We start from the raw sequence: 14,783 nt of genomic DNA, 5'->3' as shown, positions 1-14,783 counted from the left end.
CAGAAAGCAGGGGCCAAATTCACAAAGGTTTTCATTTGAAAATGTTATTTGTCATTGTATGACAGCGTTCACTAATAGTACGCCCAGCATCTCTATCGTCTCGCATTAGCTCTCACGAACATTTCTACTTTCATTTTAAAAGTAAGGCGCGTTCATCAAGCAAACATCTTCTCCTGCCTCTACTGCATAGCCGAATGAGCGTAGCGTGATGATGCACCCACTTAGCTTTGGCGTTTTTGAAACCAAGCGCAAGAGGCTTATCTCGCAATTCTGGAGTGCTAATACGCAGGCCAGATGTGCACTTTTGGTCTCGCCTATTGGTCGTCGCCTATTGGTCGTCGCCTTGATGCCGCCGTGGAGGCATTAACGTTTTGTATCACTACTGTAACAGTGCAGGTGTACCGATTCGAGGGTAGGCCGCTCATATATGGCACATTCGCCTAGTTGTAACGTTCTTAATAATGAACTACCATTTTCAATTATCCGTAACGTGATATACTTCGCTTAACTATCTTTATATATTTCCCCTTACTTCCTGAAGGTATTCCTTTAAAGCCTTTTTGTGAAAGCTTTAAGAAAGTAGCAGAAGGGGCGGTACCCGAACAATAAGTCCTCAAAGCAATGTGTGCGCACGGGACGTTCCGCTCATCCAATTTCAGAGCTTACCATTTTAGTCGTGAACTGCAGAAGTGTAAAAAACAAAACTGATGAATTCGCTACTCTGACTTCTTCAGTAAAACCCCACGTGATTATAGGTACGGAGTCTTGGCTCGACGAAGCTGTTGGTAGTTCCGAAGTATTTCCGCCTGGTTTTCACGTCTACCGTTCCGATCGCAATGCGCATGGCGGTGGTGTCTTTCTACTTGTGGACTCGTGCTTGCAATCATCTCCCGTGTTAATCCGAACTGATTGTCCCGAGTCAGTTTGGTGCAATATCCGATTTGAAACTGGGCAATTACTGACAGTTGGCTCCTTTTACCGTTCCCCCGCTTCCACATCGCCTGAGATCTTCACAACCCTATCCGAGTTTCTTTCTACAATAAATAATGACTATATTGTTGGCGGTGATTTCAACATGCCTGACGTGAGGTGGGTTCACTATAAGCCTGTCCTTGCTAATTCTTCCGCTCTGTCTATAGCATTCCGCGAGGCAATAGTTACCAATGACATTTATCAGTTTGTTACTGAACCTACTAGGTATGGTCCGAATAGCTCTTCTATCTTAGATCTGCTTTTTTCAAACCAGCCATTGCTTGTGTCTGATAACGCCGTAATTCCCGGTATTAGTGACCATGACTGCATTGTGGCGCATGTGCAGATTGTCCCCTTCTCATGTACACATGATCACCCAAGGAAGGTATACTTTTTTGAGAAAGGCAATTATGTTTCATTGTCTAATGATCTTGCTATATTCCTGCAGGAATTCAGTCATTTAGCACAGTCCGCAGATTGCAATACCCTATGGGATACATTTTCCTCCACACTAAAGCACCTGGTTGACACGCATGTTCCATGGAAACATTTGTCTGCAAAAAATCGTAGTGATAAGCCTTGGGTAACTCGGGAAGTCAAGCAATTGATTAAAAAGAGACATCGCCTTCTAAATGAGTTCCCTTTGTCCTTGCAGATGGATATTCCATCACACATTTGCATGATTTCGGTATCTAGCAAACATTGTTGCTTCCATGATTAAATTACACTTTAGCTGCCAGAATGTGGTTGCAGTGAGGCAAATCTTTCTTTTTATCCTTTAAATCAAATTTATTAGCTGCACTACATAGAAGTGAATTGATTGATTGCATCGCGAAGGGTAAACAAAGCGCTTCCAAGGTTCAGGGCGTTGTAACCGCAGTCACGTGTCAATCTTTCCAGAGAAAGATGCGTCTTCGTCAAGGCAAACTTTATGATGTAAAGATATTTGAAGCTTGTTATTACTGATTACTCCAGTTTCCCGTTTCCCGCCCCACTGAAGCAGCTTTGTACGACCCAGACAGCGGCATTAATGTTAGACCGCTTTCGTTTCGGGGAAGCACCCGAAACAAGTTTACTTACTTGTCTATCATCAACTCGAATATAATCCCATATTTCGCTATGATCTTCGTTGGCCGGCGATGCACAAAGGTCACGTGCGTTACGCCCGCCGTACCGCAGATATACCGCGAACTCTTATTATAGAATTTCTCGTCTCTGCGCTTCGGCGCTCGGCCTTCTACGGTGAAAGTTCTCAGCACCACACGCCGTTATAACGGCTTCTATTCAAACTCGCCTTTGGTGCCCGCGTCATTGTCGTAGGTCTTTTTTTTTTATTTTGCTATCATCTCGGCTGTTTCAATACGAGGCAGAGATCGCGCCCCTCCATTTAATTGGCCATCGGGCGCACGTCAGCAGAACGACACTAAAGCGCAGCTGCCGCGGCGCCCCCTAGTGTCGTAAAACGTATCACGAACGACTCCTCCCTTTTTGTTCGGCCCCAGCCTGCAGTGCTCTTGCTGAGCAGCCCGCCACCACCGCGCGCGGCGATTTTATGCATCTCGAAGTTTGGCTCATTCCATGCGACGCAGTGTATGGGCCTCGTGGTTGCTGCGGATTCGCTTTCGAAAGACACCCCGAGGAAAGCGAGGCGGGACGCCTTAAATCGAAGACGTCGGCGTAGGCGTCGCGCCCCGTACTGCGGCCGAAGCGTGAGAGGGCAGGCAACTTGTACCCCACTGCGCCGTTCTTGTCTATGCGCTCTCGTCGCACGTATATATAACACGCGCTGTCGGCGAGCGGCGCTGATATACGCAGATTCGTGTTTACTGCGTTTGCGGCGCGGGCGCGTCGCGCGCATTGCCGAAGCGACGGGCTATAGCCTCGTGTCTACACTGTTATTATTGTTGTCCTTCTTTCTGACAAAGTGGGGAGGAAAAAGAAATAAGCGGCGCCTGTAACGCGGTTTTTCTTTTTCGACCAACAACTCGAAATATCTGCTGACGGAAGTAGCTTCGACGCGCGTCACAAGCATTAGGCAAGAAGCTTAATGAAAAAAAAGTAATAATAATAAATGAAAGGCGCTTCAGTTAAGAAAAACACGAACATATATTTACAGACGCAAGGAGCAGCAAAAAAAGAGAGAAGAAACCCCGTAACGGATTTGATGCAGTGAGAGTATTTTTCATTCGTACGCCGTCTTTCTTTCTTTCTTTCTTTCTTTTTCTTTTCTTTTGTTCTTTTTTAACGCGCTTAGAATTTATAGGATACTTCAGCCACATTTCTGCCTGCTTGTCGGTCTCTGTGAAATCAAAAATATTGGCCGATCCCTAAGATAGCGTAGGGTAAAATTGTAGGCTTAACCTCTTTAAGAAAGTCCTTTAAAATTTTTCCGGCGCTGGACAGTATCGAAATCGCCTTCTGAAGTTACCAGCCTCCACAGTACGCTATATCTACCAAATATAAGTACCCACATTAGGTTACGGATTGATAGCTGTCGCTGTGGCACAATGGGTAGTAAAACGCACGCGTAATGCGGAAGTTGTAGGTTCAGCTCCCACCGCGGCGACAAGTTATCTTCTCGCGCACTTTCATTTCCCCTTTATTTATTATTAAAGACAAACAATTTATTTATTTATTTATTTATTTATTTATTTATTTATTTATTTATTTATTTATTATTTGCTCTCTTACCCACAGCGCCGTTGATGCAATACAGGAGGGGGGGAGCGAACTCGTAGAGATTACTTTATACACACGTTTTCACGTTTCACAAACGTTCTTGTTCAGAAAGGCTTAAAAATGCAATGCGTTCATAATTATGCCACTGCAGAAAATTCCAAGATTGTAGATCAGCATTCAAGCAGAATACAACTCGTAATGACTCTCAAGAATAAAATGAGACAGAGTAATACAGGCGTTCCACAAAGTTTTGTGGCACTACACAAAAAATGTAAGGCACCATGAAAGCCAAATACAAACGCAAAGAAAAATAACACTTCTTATAAAGCCCAATGACCGACCCAACCTATGAAAGCTGTAAAAGTACAAGATAAATAAATCAAGTTAGAAAATAAAATACAGAATAAGACTAAAGGGGATTATGTGTCGAATCTCGAAAGTGGATTCCAACTTTCTCTTTCATCTCGGAGTATAATCAACCCAGAAGTTGTTGCCTACCGAACAAATCAACGAATCGTTCTTTTTGATTCGGTATACAAAGGAAAAAGGAAAATTTTGTTTAAGAACGCTGATTTTTCTTTCTTTTCGAATAGTTCGTGCTTTCGTATTAAAGTACCCGACGAGGTAACGCTAAAGCAACAAAAACGCATTACAAACCTTGTCGTGCAGAGGTCTCGCGTGATATGAATTTGACAAAAACTCTGGGTGCTTTCTTTATTCAAATAAAAGTAAAAGAAAGAAATGTAGCCATGCTATAGGAAATTTAAAGAAATATATCTAGTAAGAAAACGAAAAGAAACAACGTCAACGGGCCAGAACTCCACTGCACACAATCCTATACACCCGCGAACATATAAAAGGAAAAGGCAATTCACACCCTAATGAGTTTTTATATGAAGTCAGAAACGGCACAACCGGCCGCTATGTAGACTGCGATGAGCATGTAAGCAGATGAAGAATACAGACAGTTAAAATAATGCACGCACACAATGTGACAGGCAAAAGTGAGCTTCAGCGCAGGATACAAAAGAGTATAACACGTAATATAAAAGCACTAAGAATTACAAGCAATGTAAGCAAATTGTAGTTACATTGTGTGAATATTCAGTGCGGTATCTAGTACTTCTTAAGGGCGCCTGTGTCTTCGAAAAAATATCCGAGTGTGTTTGGTGCTTTTCGCTGTGCTATTTTCAATGATGATAGGCCCAGAAATTTTCGGAGTATGTAAGGCCGGTGTGGATCAATGGAGTGTAGCTTTTGTTCTAGCTGCCGTCCTTGCATCGCCTATTTGGGGCATTCGAGGAGAAGATGGCGAGCATTCTCATTGTCGTTGCCACAGGAGCAAGCAGGGTATGAAGCCCGTTTTATGCAATATAGATAATGTTTAGTGTATATTGTTCGAGGGCGCAGTCGATAAATTAGTGTCACGGTACTTTTCGAAAGTACAACATCCAGATGGTATGTGAGTTGAGGGTCCACTCCGTAAACAAACGATTCCTTAGTAGTTTCATAAAACTAAGTTAACAAACACAATTCCTTCTTTTGTACTGTTAATGTGCGTTGCGTGTCCATTGTTGATAAACGGATGAGTTGCGTTTCTTCATCATTATGGGCCGATTTTGCCACCGAGTCCACTAACTAGTTGCCTGCTAAACGAGCATGTCCCAGGGCCCACTGTAACATCACTTCTCGTTTTTCTTTCATTAGTCCGAATTAAACTGTTCAGTACTGCGTATGTTATTCGTGCGTGTGTTTGCTTCTCATCAATATTTTCAAAACTTGCTAAAGCCAATAAGGAGTCCGTACAAATTACCCATGTTTTTTGGTACCTTATATGTTTTGATAAAGTAAGTGAAGTAAATTGTTGGGGATGACGTGCGTATTAGTCGACAAACTTACTTCCCCTGTAAGTATGGTGTAACATAAGCTGCAGTCCCAATTTATCTGATTACAGAACTGTCCGCCTAGAAATTATTCGATTGCAGGACTTGTCATAAAGCTGATGTAAAGCTAACCGTTTCACTGCTAATGTGGAAACGTCGCTTTTATTTTTAAAAACTTCGATTGACATTTCTATTTTCGGTGCATTTAGAAGACATGGTGGGTAGCAGAGGCCTGTGTACAAAATATCGATCGTGGAAGTGGTGATTTATGCTCTTGGAAACATGGTGTGTATCTGTGCACCCGGGCACTTCTCTATCAATGAAAGAAGTGGCTGTGCGGAATGCTGGGTAGGAATTCTGAAGAGTTGTCGGCATGTTTCCCGGCTGCGAATAACCGTGAAATGTGGTTCCCGTGCTTCTGCAGTAGTGAGGTGATTGGATGTAGCTTGCGGTAGTTATAGACAAACTCGTAAACTCTGAGCCTGCAACATCTGTAGTCGGTGATGGGGCGACACGGATAATTTGTACAATACAAGGGCGTAGTAAGCAATCATTTGGGGGACAAGTGCTGAGTGAACGTGAAGAATGGATGCAGTTGTTCTACCCCACGTCGTGCTTGCGATTCTGTGGAAAACATTTATGACACAACTAATTTGGTGATCGAAGGCTGAGGTCATCGAGGCAAGTGATGAGTCCATTGAAGCCGATGGTTTAAAATCACTGCGAGAAAACGGTGTTTCTGAAATAGGTCATCCTCTAAGCCGTCTGTTGAAGGACCGAAATTTCAAAGTTTTTTATCGCTTGTGAAGGGCGAAACCGCCACTTTGGCATATGATATCTGCAGGGCCCGTTGTCTTACATAATCGCTCATTGATTGTGAGCCTCCTAGTGCTGTATTGAAGAGAAGTAGACTTAATACGCTTCCTTGCGTGATTACTTTGTTTATGGTGTATATATCGCGTTGTCCCTCATATATATTTATATATACCTTTCTGTCATTCGATAAGTTAGCGATCTATTTGATAACCAGGACGCAAGCTCTGAGCGTTGAGAGTCGAAGCAGGACATGAAGGTGACTGACCAAGCCAAAAACCTTGTTAACACCAATAAACTCAGAAACAGCAATGTTCCCACAGCTAATATTGTGGTGAACAAACGTTACCAAGTCAAACATGGGGTCCATTGCACATCTACGTTCTCTTTATAACTCTGGTTTATTTCTGTGAAAATCTAAGTGCATCTGCTGATCCTCGCTCCTTCCACGGTAGTGATGGAAGTGTACCACTACGCACGTCTGCTGGCGACGGCGACGTCAGAGACGGCCGCCTCCAGGAAGTGAATCGGTCAACAGAGTGGCAGCGACAGTGAGGACACCCATGTCTACCCTTTCATGAGTGAGGACACCTCCCGATGACGACTTCCAGCTTGTGCAGAGCCCCAAAGCGAAAAGAAGGAACACCAGGACGTCTTCATTGCCAAGCACGCAAACATAAGACACACGCAGAGGCCGGACGCCAATACCATCATATTTGTGCCCGTGCGTCGTACCGTCAACATGAAGCTACTTAACAGGCAATATAGGTCGACGTCAGTGGAAGCCCTGGTGCCAAACGAAATATCGGGCATTTGGGTGAACACCCGAAAAGATCTACTGGCGGTTGATGTTGAGATGCGGGTGCTCTGACCACTCTACGCAGTGTAGCAGACCTTGATGGCACTCAGGTGTGCTGTTACATCCCTATGGAATCTGATGTAGTCACCAGCATTATCTACTACGTAGATGCGACCATATTCTACCATACAGAAAGATTAGTGCAGTTGAGCAATGATCCTCTTCTGTCTTCTGTAGATTTCATTGGTCAAGGTTTAAGGAGCATATGGATGGACGTATGTCAGGAAGGCCTTTCACACAATATAGAAGACGTAATAGCAGAAGCAATGAAAGCATTCATCTGCTATCTCACAAAGTCAGCAAGGTAAACAGACCTGGATATAGAACTGGAGAAGCTGCGTGTGGCACGCCTACAGGCGGAACGAATGTATCGGCGCACGAAGTCCGTTTTAGATCTGGTGGCTTCCCGACGCATACAAAAGAAAGTCCTGCCACATATGGATAAATTTGAAGACGACCGATGGAAATCTTTCTCTCAGTCGTTTGATGCCCGAAGATTGCTCTCGCACATATGGATAATGGCTAGGGGTCTTCTTTCATGTTTGCATCAGAGGAATCCCTTTGCTGCTCTGGCCCTCTACCAACGCCGATCGCAGCCTGCAGTGGCTGAATAGTACTGTGCGCGGGTTGCCCGGTCCGTGGTCATCATTACTGATCTGCACTGAATGACATCCCTGAGGCACTTGTACTAGAAATGAACGTGCTTCTTTCACTCGAAGATCTCAATGCTGCGTTGGCGACCTGCAGGAGGCGTTCTTCGTCACCAGGACCAGATGGCCTCACGTACGCTTCCCTATACCGCATTGGATATGACGCATGTGCTGAGCTGCTCAACTACTACAATGAGTCTTGGCACAACGGCGTCGTTCCTAAACAATAAAAATCGAGCCGCTTGATCCACATTCTGAAACCTGGAAAGTCTCCGCTTGATCTATCATCATATCGTCCGATTGCGTTTTCGAGCAGCGTCGGCAAACTTATGGAAATAATGATTCTTGCTCGCTTGGAATGGTACCTAGAGCGATTCAACATCTATCCCGACGCCATGGCGGCCTCTCATCGAGGTCGCTCGTCCATCGACAATGTCACTGAGATCGTAACCTGGGTCTAAGAACAAAAAAAAGCCTCAAGCGCCTATCAATGGCACTTATAGACGTCAAAAAAGCGTACGAGAACGTCGGTCATGAGGCCATATTGAACCCCCTTGAGGATATGGGCGTTGGTGGCCGTATCTATTTATGGATTTGGGACTATATGGCTGAGAGGTGCATTTTCTTACAGACCGAAGATGGCCCAACTTTGGAACATTGCATCTGCCATGGTGTGCCTTAGGTTGGAATGTTAATCCCCATATTGTTCAACTTCATCCTGGTAGGACTAGAGGAGTACTTACCGCGGACAGTTCATGTCTCAATATACGCCGACGACATTTGCATCTGAGCCACTGCGGTGACTCACCCTCAGGTACGGGCCTGGCTTCAGCGGGTGGCAACTATGACGGTGTCTTTTCTCCGAGAACAAGGCCTCTCACTATGTCTACCGACAATTGCGCATTGGTCGGCTTTACGTGCAAACAAATCGCATTGTATCCCGTTTCAATCAATGGTCAAGCTGTGTCCTATGTTAGGACTCATCGCTTTCTATGTGTCATCACTGACCACGACCTCTCGTGGAGCCCTCACTGTGTCTATCTGAAGAAGTTAGTTGCGATTGCTCAGATCTTCAAATTTCTCTGCGGAAAAAACTGGGGTAGAGCAGTCCATTCTATGTTACAGCTGTGCCGGGTATTGTTTCTCGGACTCCTACGCTGAAGTCTACCAGCTTTGTCAAATACATGCAACACGAGCATTCGCGCTTTGGAGAGCAGTGAAGTTCAAGTCCTACACATGTGTTAAGGGCTGCCTCGGTGCACCTCAACAGCAGCAACAATTGCCATCCCGGGAGACCATATGATCCAGACACCCGCAGCTGTCGACTCTCTCATAGCACACATTTGCAGTCGGTTAAGGATCCTCAAGCGTCCTTTTGAAAAGTGATTAGCGCTCATCAAGAGTGCATACCGTCGTTTTATACACCGGTGGCGAAGCCTTCATCTCCCCTGCGGTGCCTGCGACAGTCTCAAGCGAATTTTGCTATTCCCGGAATTACAAAGAAGGCCAATCATCCATCGCCGGCTCTGAAGCGACTGACGCTCCTGTTACTGCACCAGACGTATCATGACCACATACATATATATACCGACAGTTCGACTTCACCTACCAGCTCAACTTCGCATTCGTCGTACCAGTTAAGCAGATTACAGTCAAATTCACATTGTCACACATGATTACATCTACGTCGGCAGAATTTGCAGCTCTCCATCGCGCCATGGCTTACGTCACCGAAGAGCCGACAGAGAAATGGTTTGTATTTTGTGACTCCAAGGCAGCTCTTCACAGCATCAAGTCTGCATAGCGTCACAGAACTAACGAGCAGATGATATCCGACATCAGGGAAGTACATCAGCATGCTTTGTAAACAGGGCAAAACGTTATCTTTCAATGGATTCCTGCTCACTCTAGCATCGTCGGCAACAACTTTGCTGACAGTGCTGCCCGATCTGCCCACGAAGTGACCCAGATGCGTCCGATACCATTGGTCAGGTCGGACGCTGCCAGGGAAATTTGCCTGCTTGCATGCAAAAAGTCGCAAGATTTCTGCAGTTCAAGTGCCTTCAACTGCCGTTGCATAAACTGGACCCCATGCTACGGCTACAACTGCCATTTAGCCTTTTCCGCGGTGAAACGACCTTGCTGTGCTGCTTGTGGCTGAGATTGGCGTTCGCGAACGCTTACTCCTATCGTATGGGAATGTCCGAGAGCCCAATGTTCGACTCCTATAGGGGCGAGGAAATCATCGAGCACCTATTGAGTACATTCCCTCGCTACGGCGTACTACGCTTCTCTCTGCGGACAACCTTAAACCGACTGTACTCAAGACCGTTCCCCAAGTTAAAGGTACTCGGACCGTGGCCGCACCCGTCACTGGCACGAATAGCGATTCGTGCACTAATTGAAGTTCACCGGCTCAAGCGACCATTTATAGTGCCCTGTGCATCCTCCCATACGCGCACAGTGCTCCCTTTTTCCTCTTTCTATTCCCCTTTCCCTTACCCCAAGTGTAGGGTAGCAAACCGGGCACTCGTTTGGTTTAGCTTCCTGCCTTTCCTGTCCATGCTCTCTCTCTCTCTATCTGACATTGCAGTCTAATATCGATAATTCCTTCCATCACTTTTGAAACACAGCTAGGTAAATTGACAGGATGGAATGAGTCAGGAATGTTTTGCCAGGTCACTCCCACTAACATGTGCTTCCTCCCACGTCTTGTTGAAGACGTGTATGAGAACGGACGTGCCTGTTGGGCCAAGGTATTTCAAGGTGCAATACGAGATTTCAGGAGTAGTTGCTGTTCTTTGGCGTGTCTTCACAAGAGCATGCTACCCGCCGTGGTGGCTTAGTTGCTATGGTGTTGCGTTGCTAAGCACGAGGTCACGGGATCGGATCCCGACCGTGGAGGCTGCCTTTGGATAAGGGATAAATGTAAAAACGCCAGTGTCCCGTACATTGGGGGCATGCTAAAGACATCTGGCGGTCAAAATTAATCCTGATTCCCCCACGATGGCTTGCCTCATAATCAAATCGTTGCTTTGGCACGTGAAACCTGAGGATTGATTGATTGATTGATTGATTGATTGATTGATTGATTGATTGATTGATTGATTGATTGATTGATTGATTGATTGATTGATTGATTGATTGATTGATTGATTGATTGATTGATTGATTGAAAGGGCCTGTTGCAGTTCTTGTAAAGAGAACAGTATACCTCACAGGGCATGCGCTAAATTGCTAGCATCTTCAACCTGTTGCCGCACCGACAGGGTAGAGTGATCTTGAACTGAGACAGGCTGTACTAAACTTACTAATGCTGCACATAACGCGTTTACGACTTCGCGTTCAGATGAACCAAGAGCTCACCAAAGCGAACCTCTTGAAAAGGCTGCATTGTGATACCGGATGACCAAGTCCGTTCATTAACCTCCATATTTTCGGTAGGTGAGTGAAGGGGCTAAGCGACGTAGAGATCTCGCGTCACTGTTGCTGTCCCAGTCTTTGTATGTCCCGGTTAGATTTTCAGTGAGCAGCTTGACTTTTTTGATAACTTTCAAGCGGCCCGCATCGACGTAACCGACTCTCTGCTCTCCGTCTAACTGCTCGGAGTCGTTCATCGTCTGCGTCGACACCGTAATGGGGTTCCGGAACAGCTGTGTGTGGTGTAGCCCTGGAATAATTACTACGTACCGGTGACATGAAGATGTCGAAGTCGTCGGATTCGTTCAGTTCCTCAGAATTAAAATCTTGAAGAAGTTGTCAGTAAGTTTTGCGACTTCAGGAGATCTTGCCGGATGCATAAGAAGTCGCGCTATAAAAATTGGGTAATGGTCACTACCATGTGTCTCATAATTTATGCACCATCTAACACCTCTCGTAAAATAATAGTAGCTAGGATAGTCCGACAAAGACAACTAGCGTAATTGTAGCCTTTGAAAATTCTTAAACCACCTCTTAAACCATCATTAAGCACAACAAGGTCGCATGCGTCTATAGCCTTTTTGTAAAGATCTGCCACTAGGGTCAGTGTGACTGTGACATATATATATATATATATATATATATATATATATATATATATATATATATATATATATATGTGTGTGTGTGTGTGTGTGTGTGTGTGTGTGTGTGTGTGTGTGTGTGTGTGTGTGTGTGTGTGTGTGTGATGCATATGTGTTTGCATGTATGCTGTTGCCGAATATTCTGTAGGGGGGGGGCTGCGGGCCTCGTCAAGCTGCCTCTGCTGGAGCAGCTTTTACTTGCAGCCTCCTCCATCAAGTAGATGGAAATAAAGCTATTCTATTCTATTCTATACTTCCCCAAGTAACGTTATGAGCATTGACGGGACCGTAGAATAGGACTGGCCTTTGAATCCTTTGAAAGAAATGCATGAAAACTGGATTCGCGATTGTGGTTGCACATAAACACAAACAATGGTCAGTAGCAGCTTTTGAATGAGCTCATTTCCGGTTCTGCTCGTGGCGTTGCTGATCAACAGCTGCCTGCTCCTCAGGAGTACTTATTTCGGAGCCGAAGAGAAACCGCTGCGCGCGTGCTTTGCCTGCGATGGAGAGCAACGACGTCTCTACTGGCGCCGCCAATCGCGTGCCTTTTTCTTTTTCTTTCGCGCATGTGCATGGGATTGTGCCGGAGTTTTCAGCGTACAGACGACAGATGGACTGACAAATCGGCTGGCCATATAGAGCTTCGCTGTAAAAATGACTGTACCTCCTTTCTTGCCGCGCTAACAATCTCGCTGTCCAACTTGTTTGGGTTCACTTTACAGATCGACGCTTCCAGTTCAATGTGCTTGGAGATCACTGGTATTCGCACTTGGCGTGATTTATTGTGTGTCACCGTAGTAAACGATATGTCTTCCGCTTTCATGTAGGTGGTTTCAGCTATTAAGAATCGCTGTACGGCTCACGATCGTCACTACGTGCCTTCTTTTGGGAGTTTGTCTCAAGGTCAGCGTCCGTTGTTGCAGTCGGGTTCAAGTGGTAACTGCCAGGGAGTGACCACTTCACGACTGCACAGCGGACATTTGTTGTTCTGTGGAAGCATTCATCTGCCCACCTTCATCAGGCAAGCGCTGAATGTAACGGAGTCCCTTCTTTGCCATCTCTCGCCTCACACGTCGACCAAATTTTGCCAACCGAGGGCTGAGGTAAAGTGAAGAAACTCACAAATTAAGACGAAAAAGCTGGTCCTTGGGGAGCTCACGTTCGGTGGTGGCACACTTCGTCCTCGTTTCACTGTGAATGCTGACACCTTTCTAACATTGCAAGCGACGACGTTCATGCAGGGTTTTCAAACGGGTTTCCATACAGACGCATCCCCCTTTCTGCATTTTTAAAAAGAGCTCTTTTTTTATTGCATCGTTCCGCATATTTAATGCAGTATTTGTCGGAAAACTTGATACTGCGTTTCTCACCAATCACAATATCTTGAAATGTTTTTCCAGTATTCGACAACCTTGCAAATATATACGTATGCTCTCAGGATGCCTTGCCTTTATCTGACTGTTCACACTTATCTTTAAAACTTGTTGTGCCTGTTACAGCTGCCATAGCTCTTTCTTTTTCTTTTCTGCGTTGTTGAAGCGTGCACTTTAGTTATTCCTAAAACCTTAAGCGGCAGGCAATTCACGGCCTAAATGCCGGGACGGCTTCTTCTTTCAAGTGATGGAAATTGGTTGCTCCTTGAAAAACATCAGAAGAGATCGGAGCGCTCAGAAACGAGTTGGAAAATTAACGCACTTAGTTAAAAGACATTGGCGGGCTAACTAGTTAGAATCGATGATAGAGCGTATAAGCGCGACTGAACTAGGACGTAGAAAGTGTATTTATTTCTTTCTACATCCTCGTTCAGTCGCGCTTATACACTCTATGATGAACGCATCTTAAAAGCACACTAACAATATCTGCTTTATGCCAGTGATAAAACTCAGGAAAAAGTAAACAGAAGTGCAGGTAGTAAATGTTATTTTCTTGTGATTCATGGCATTCTAATGGCGGTGCCTTGTACTTCAGTTCGAAGCTTTGTCTATGCCTTGTCGCATCTTAAGAGCGCTCAGCGAAGTGCCCTTTATGCAGAAAATAACGAAACATAGAGTACGAAAAATAATCATGAAGTGCAAGATTGAGTGACTTCTTTCTAGTTGCGTAACAGCGTTCCGAAACCTCTGACGTGAGTTTCTCTGCAATGCGCACAAGAATGAAGTTTCATTATCTAAGTGGAAGGTACCCGGTGCACCTGAATTAAAAAAAAAAAACCAACTCGGACGTTTTCGAAAAAAAGAAAGAACGCCCGTATTTTTACTTTTTTATCCCTACCTGCCTTTTCTGATGGAATTCTCAATTTCTCTGGCGACAAAAAAATATTAATCCCAAAAGCAACATTGATCTTCTCCTTTCAAAGAGCTATTGTCTTCGCCATTCTGGTTTGGACATAGCCGAAAGAAGAAGAACGGTACACTTTTCAATTCCAGTTGACAGAAATTGCCGTAAAACGAAGACGGCTTTTTCTCCGTAAATTCACTTTTCTCTGTAATTCTCTGTCCCCGCTTCCTTTATCTCATTCCTTTACTTGTTTTTTTTTCGATGAGCGCAATGCTCTCATTCTCTTTCTATGTGTGCGCGCATGCGTGCGTGCGTGCCCACGTAAACGCAAGTTCTTTCTTCAATTATAAACGAACGGGTTCATCTAGAAAATTTCTGCACGGTCTAATCTGTTCACGTTCTTTTTCCCCTCGTGTTGGGGAATTGAACGGTCAGTACACCAGATTCATTTTTTTATTTCCTGGCCCGTCTCATCATGACCACCTTCACAGCCAACGCTGCCGTCCGCACCCTTGTCTGAGCAAGGTAAATCACCTGCGTTCGCGAATGAATCTCGCTCCGGTCCTGAAAATGACGCGCTCGC

This window comes from Dermacentor variabilis, chromosome 5 (assembly GCF_050947875.1).
Source record: "Dermacentor variabilis isolate Ectoservices chromosome 5, ASM5094787v1, whole genome shotgun sequence".
NCBI lineage: Eukaryota > Metazoa > Arthropoda > Arachnida > Ixodida > Ixodidae > Dermacentor > Dermacentor variabilis.
The sequence above is the reverse complement of the archived record's forward strand: the minus strand, read 5'-3'. Positions refer to the sequence as shown.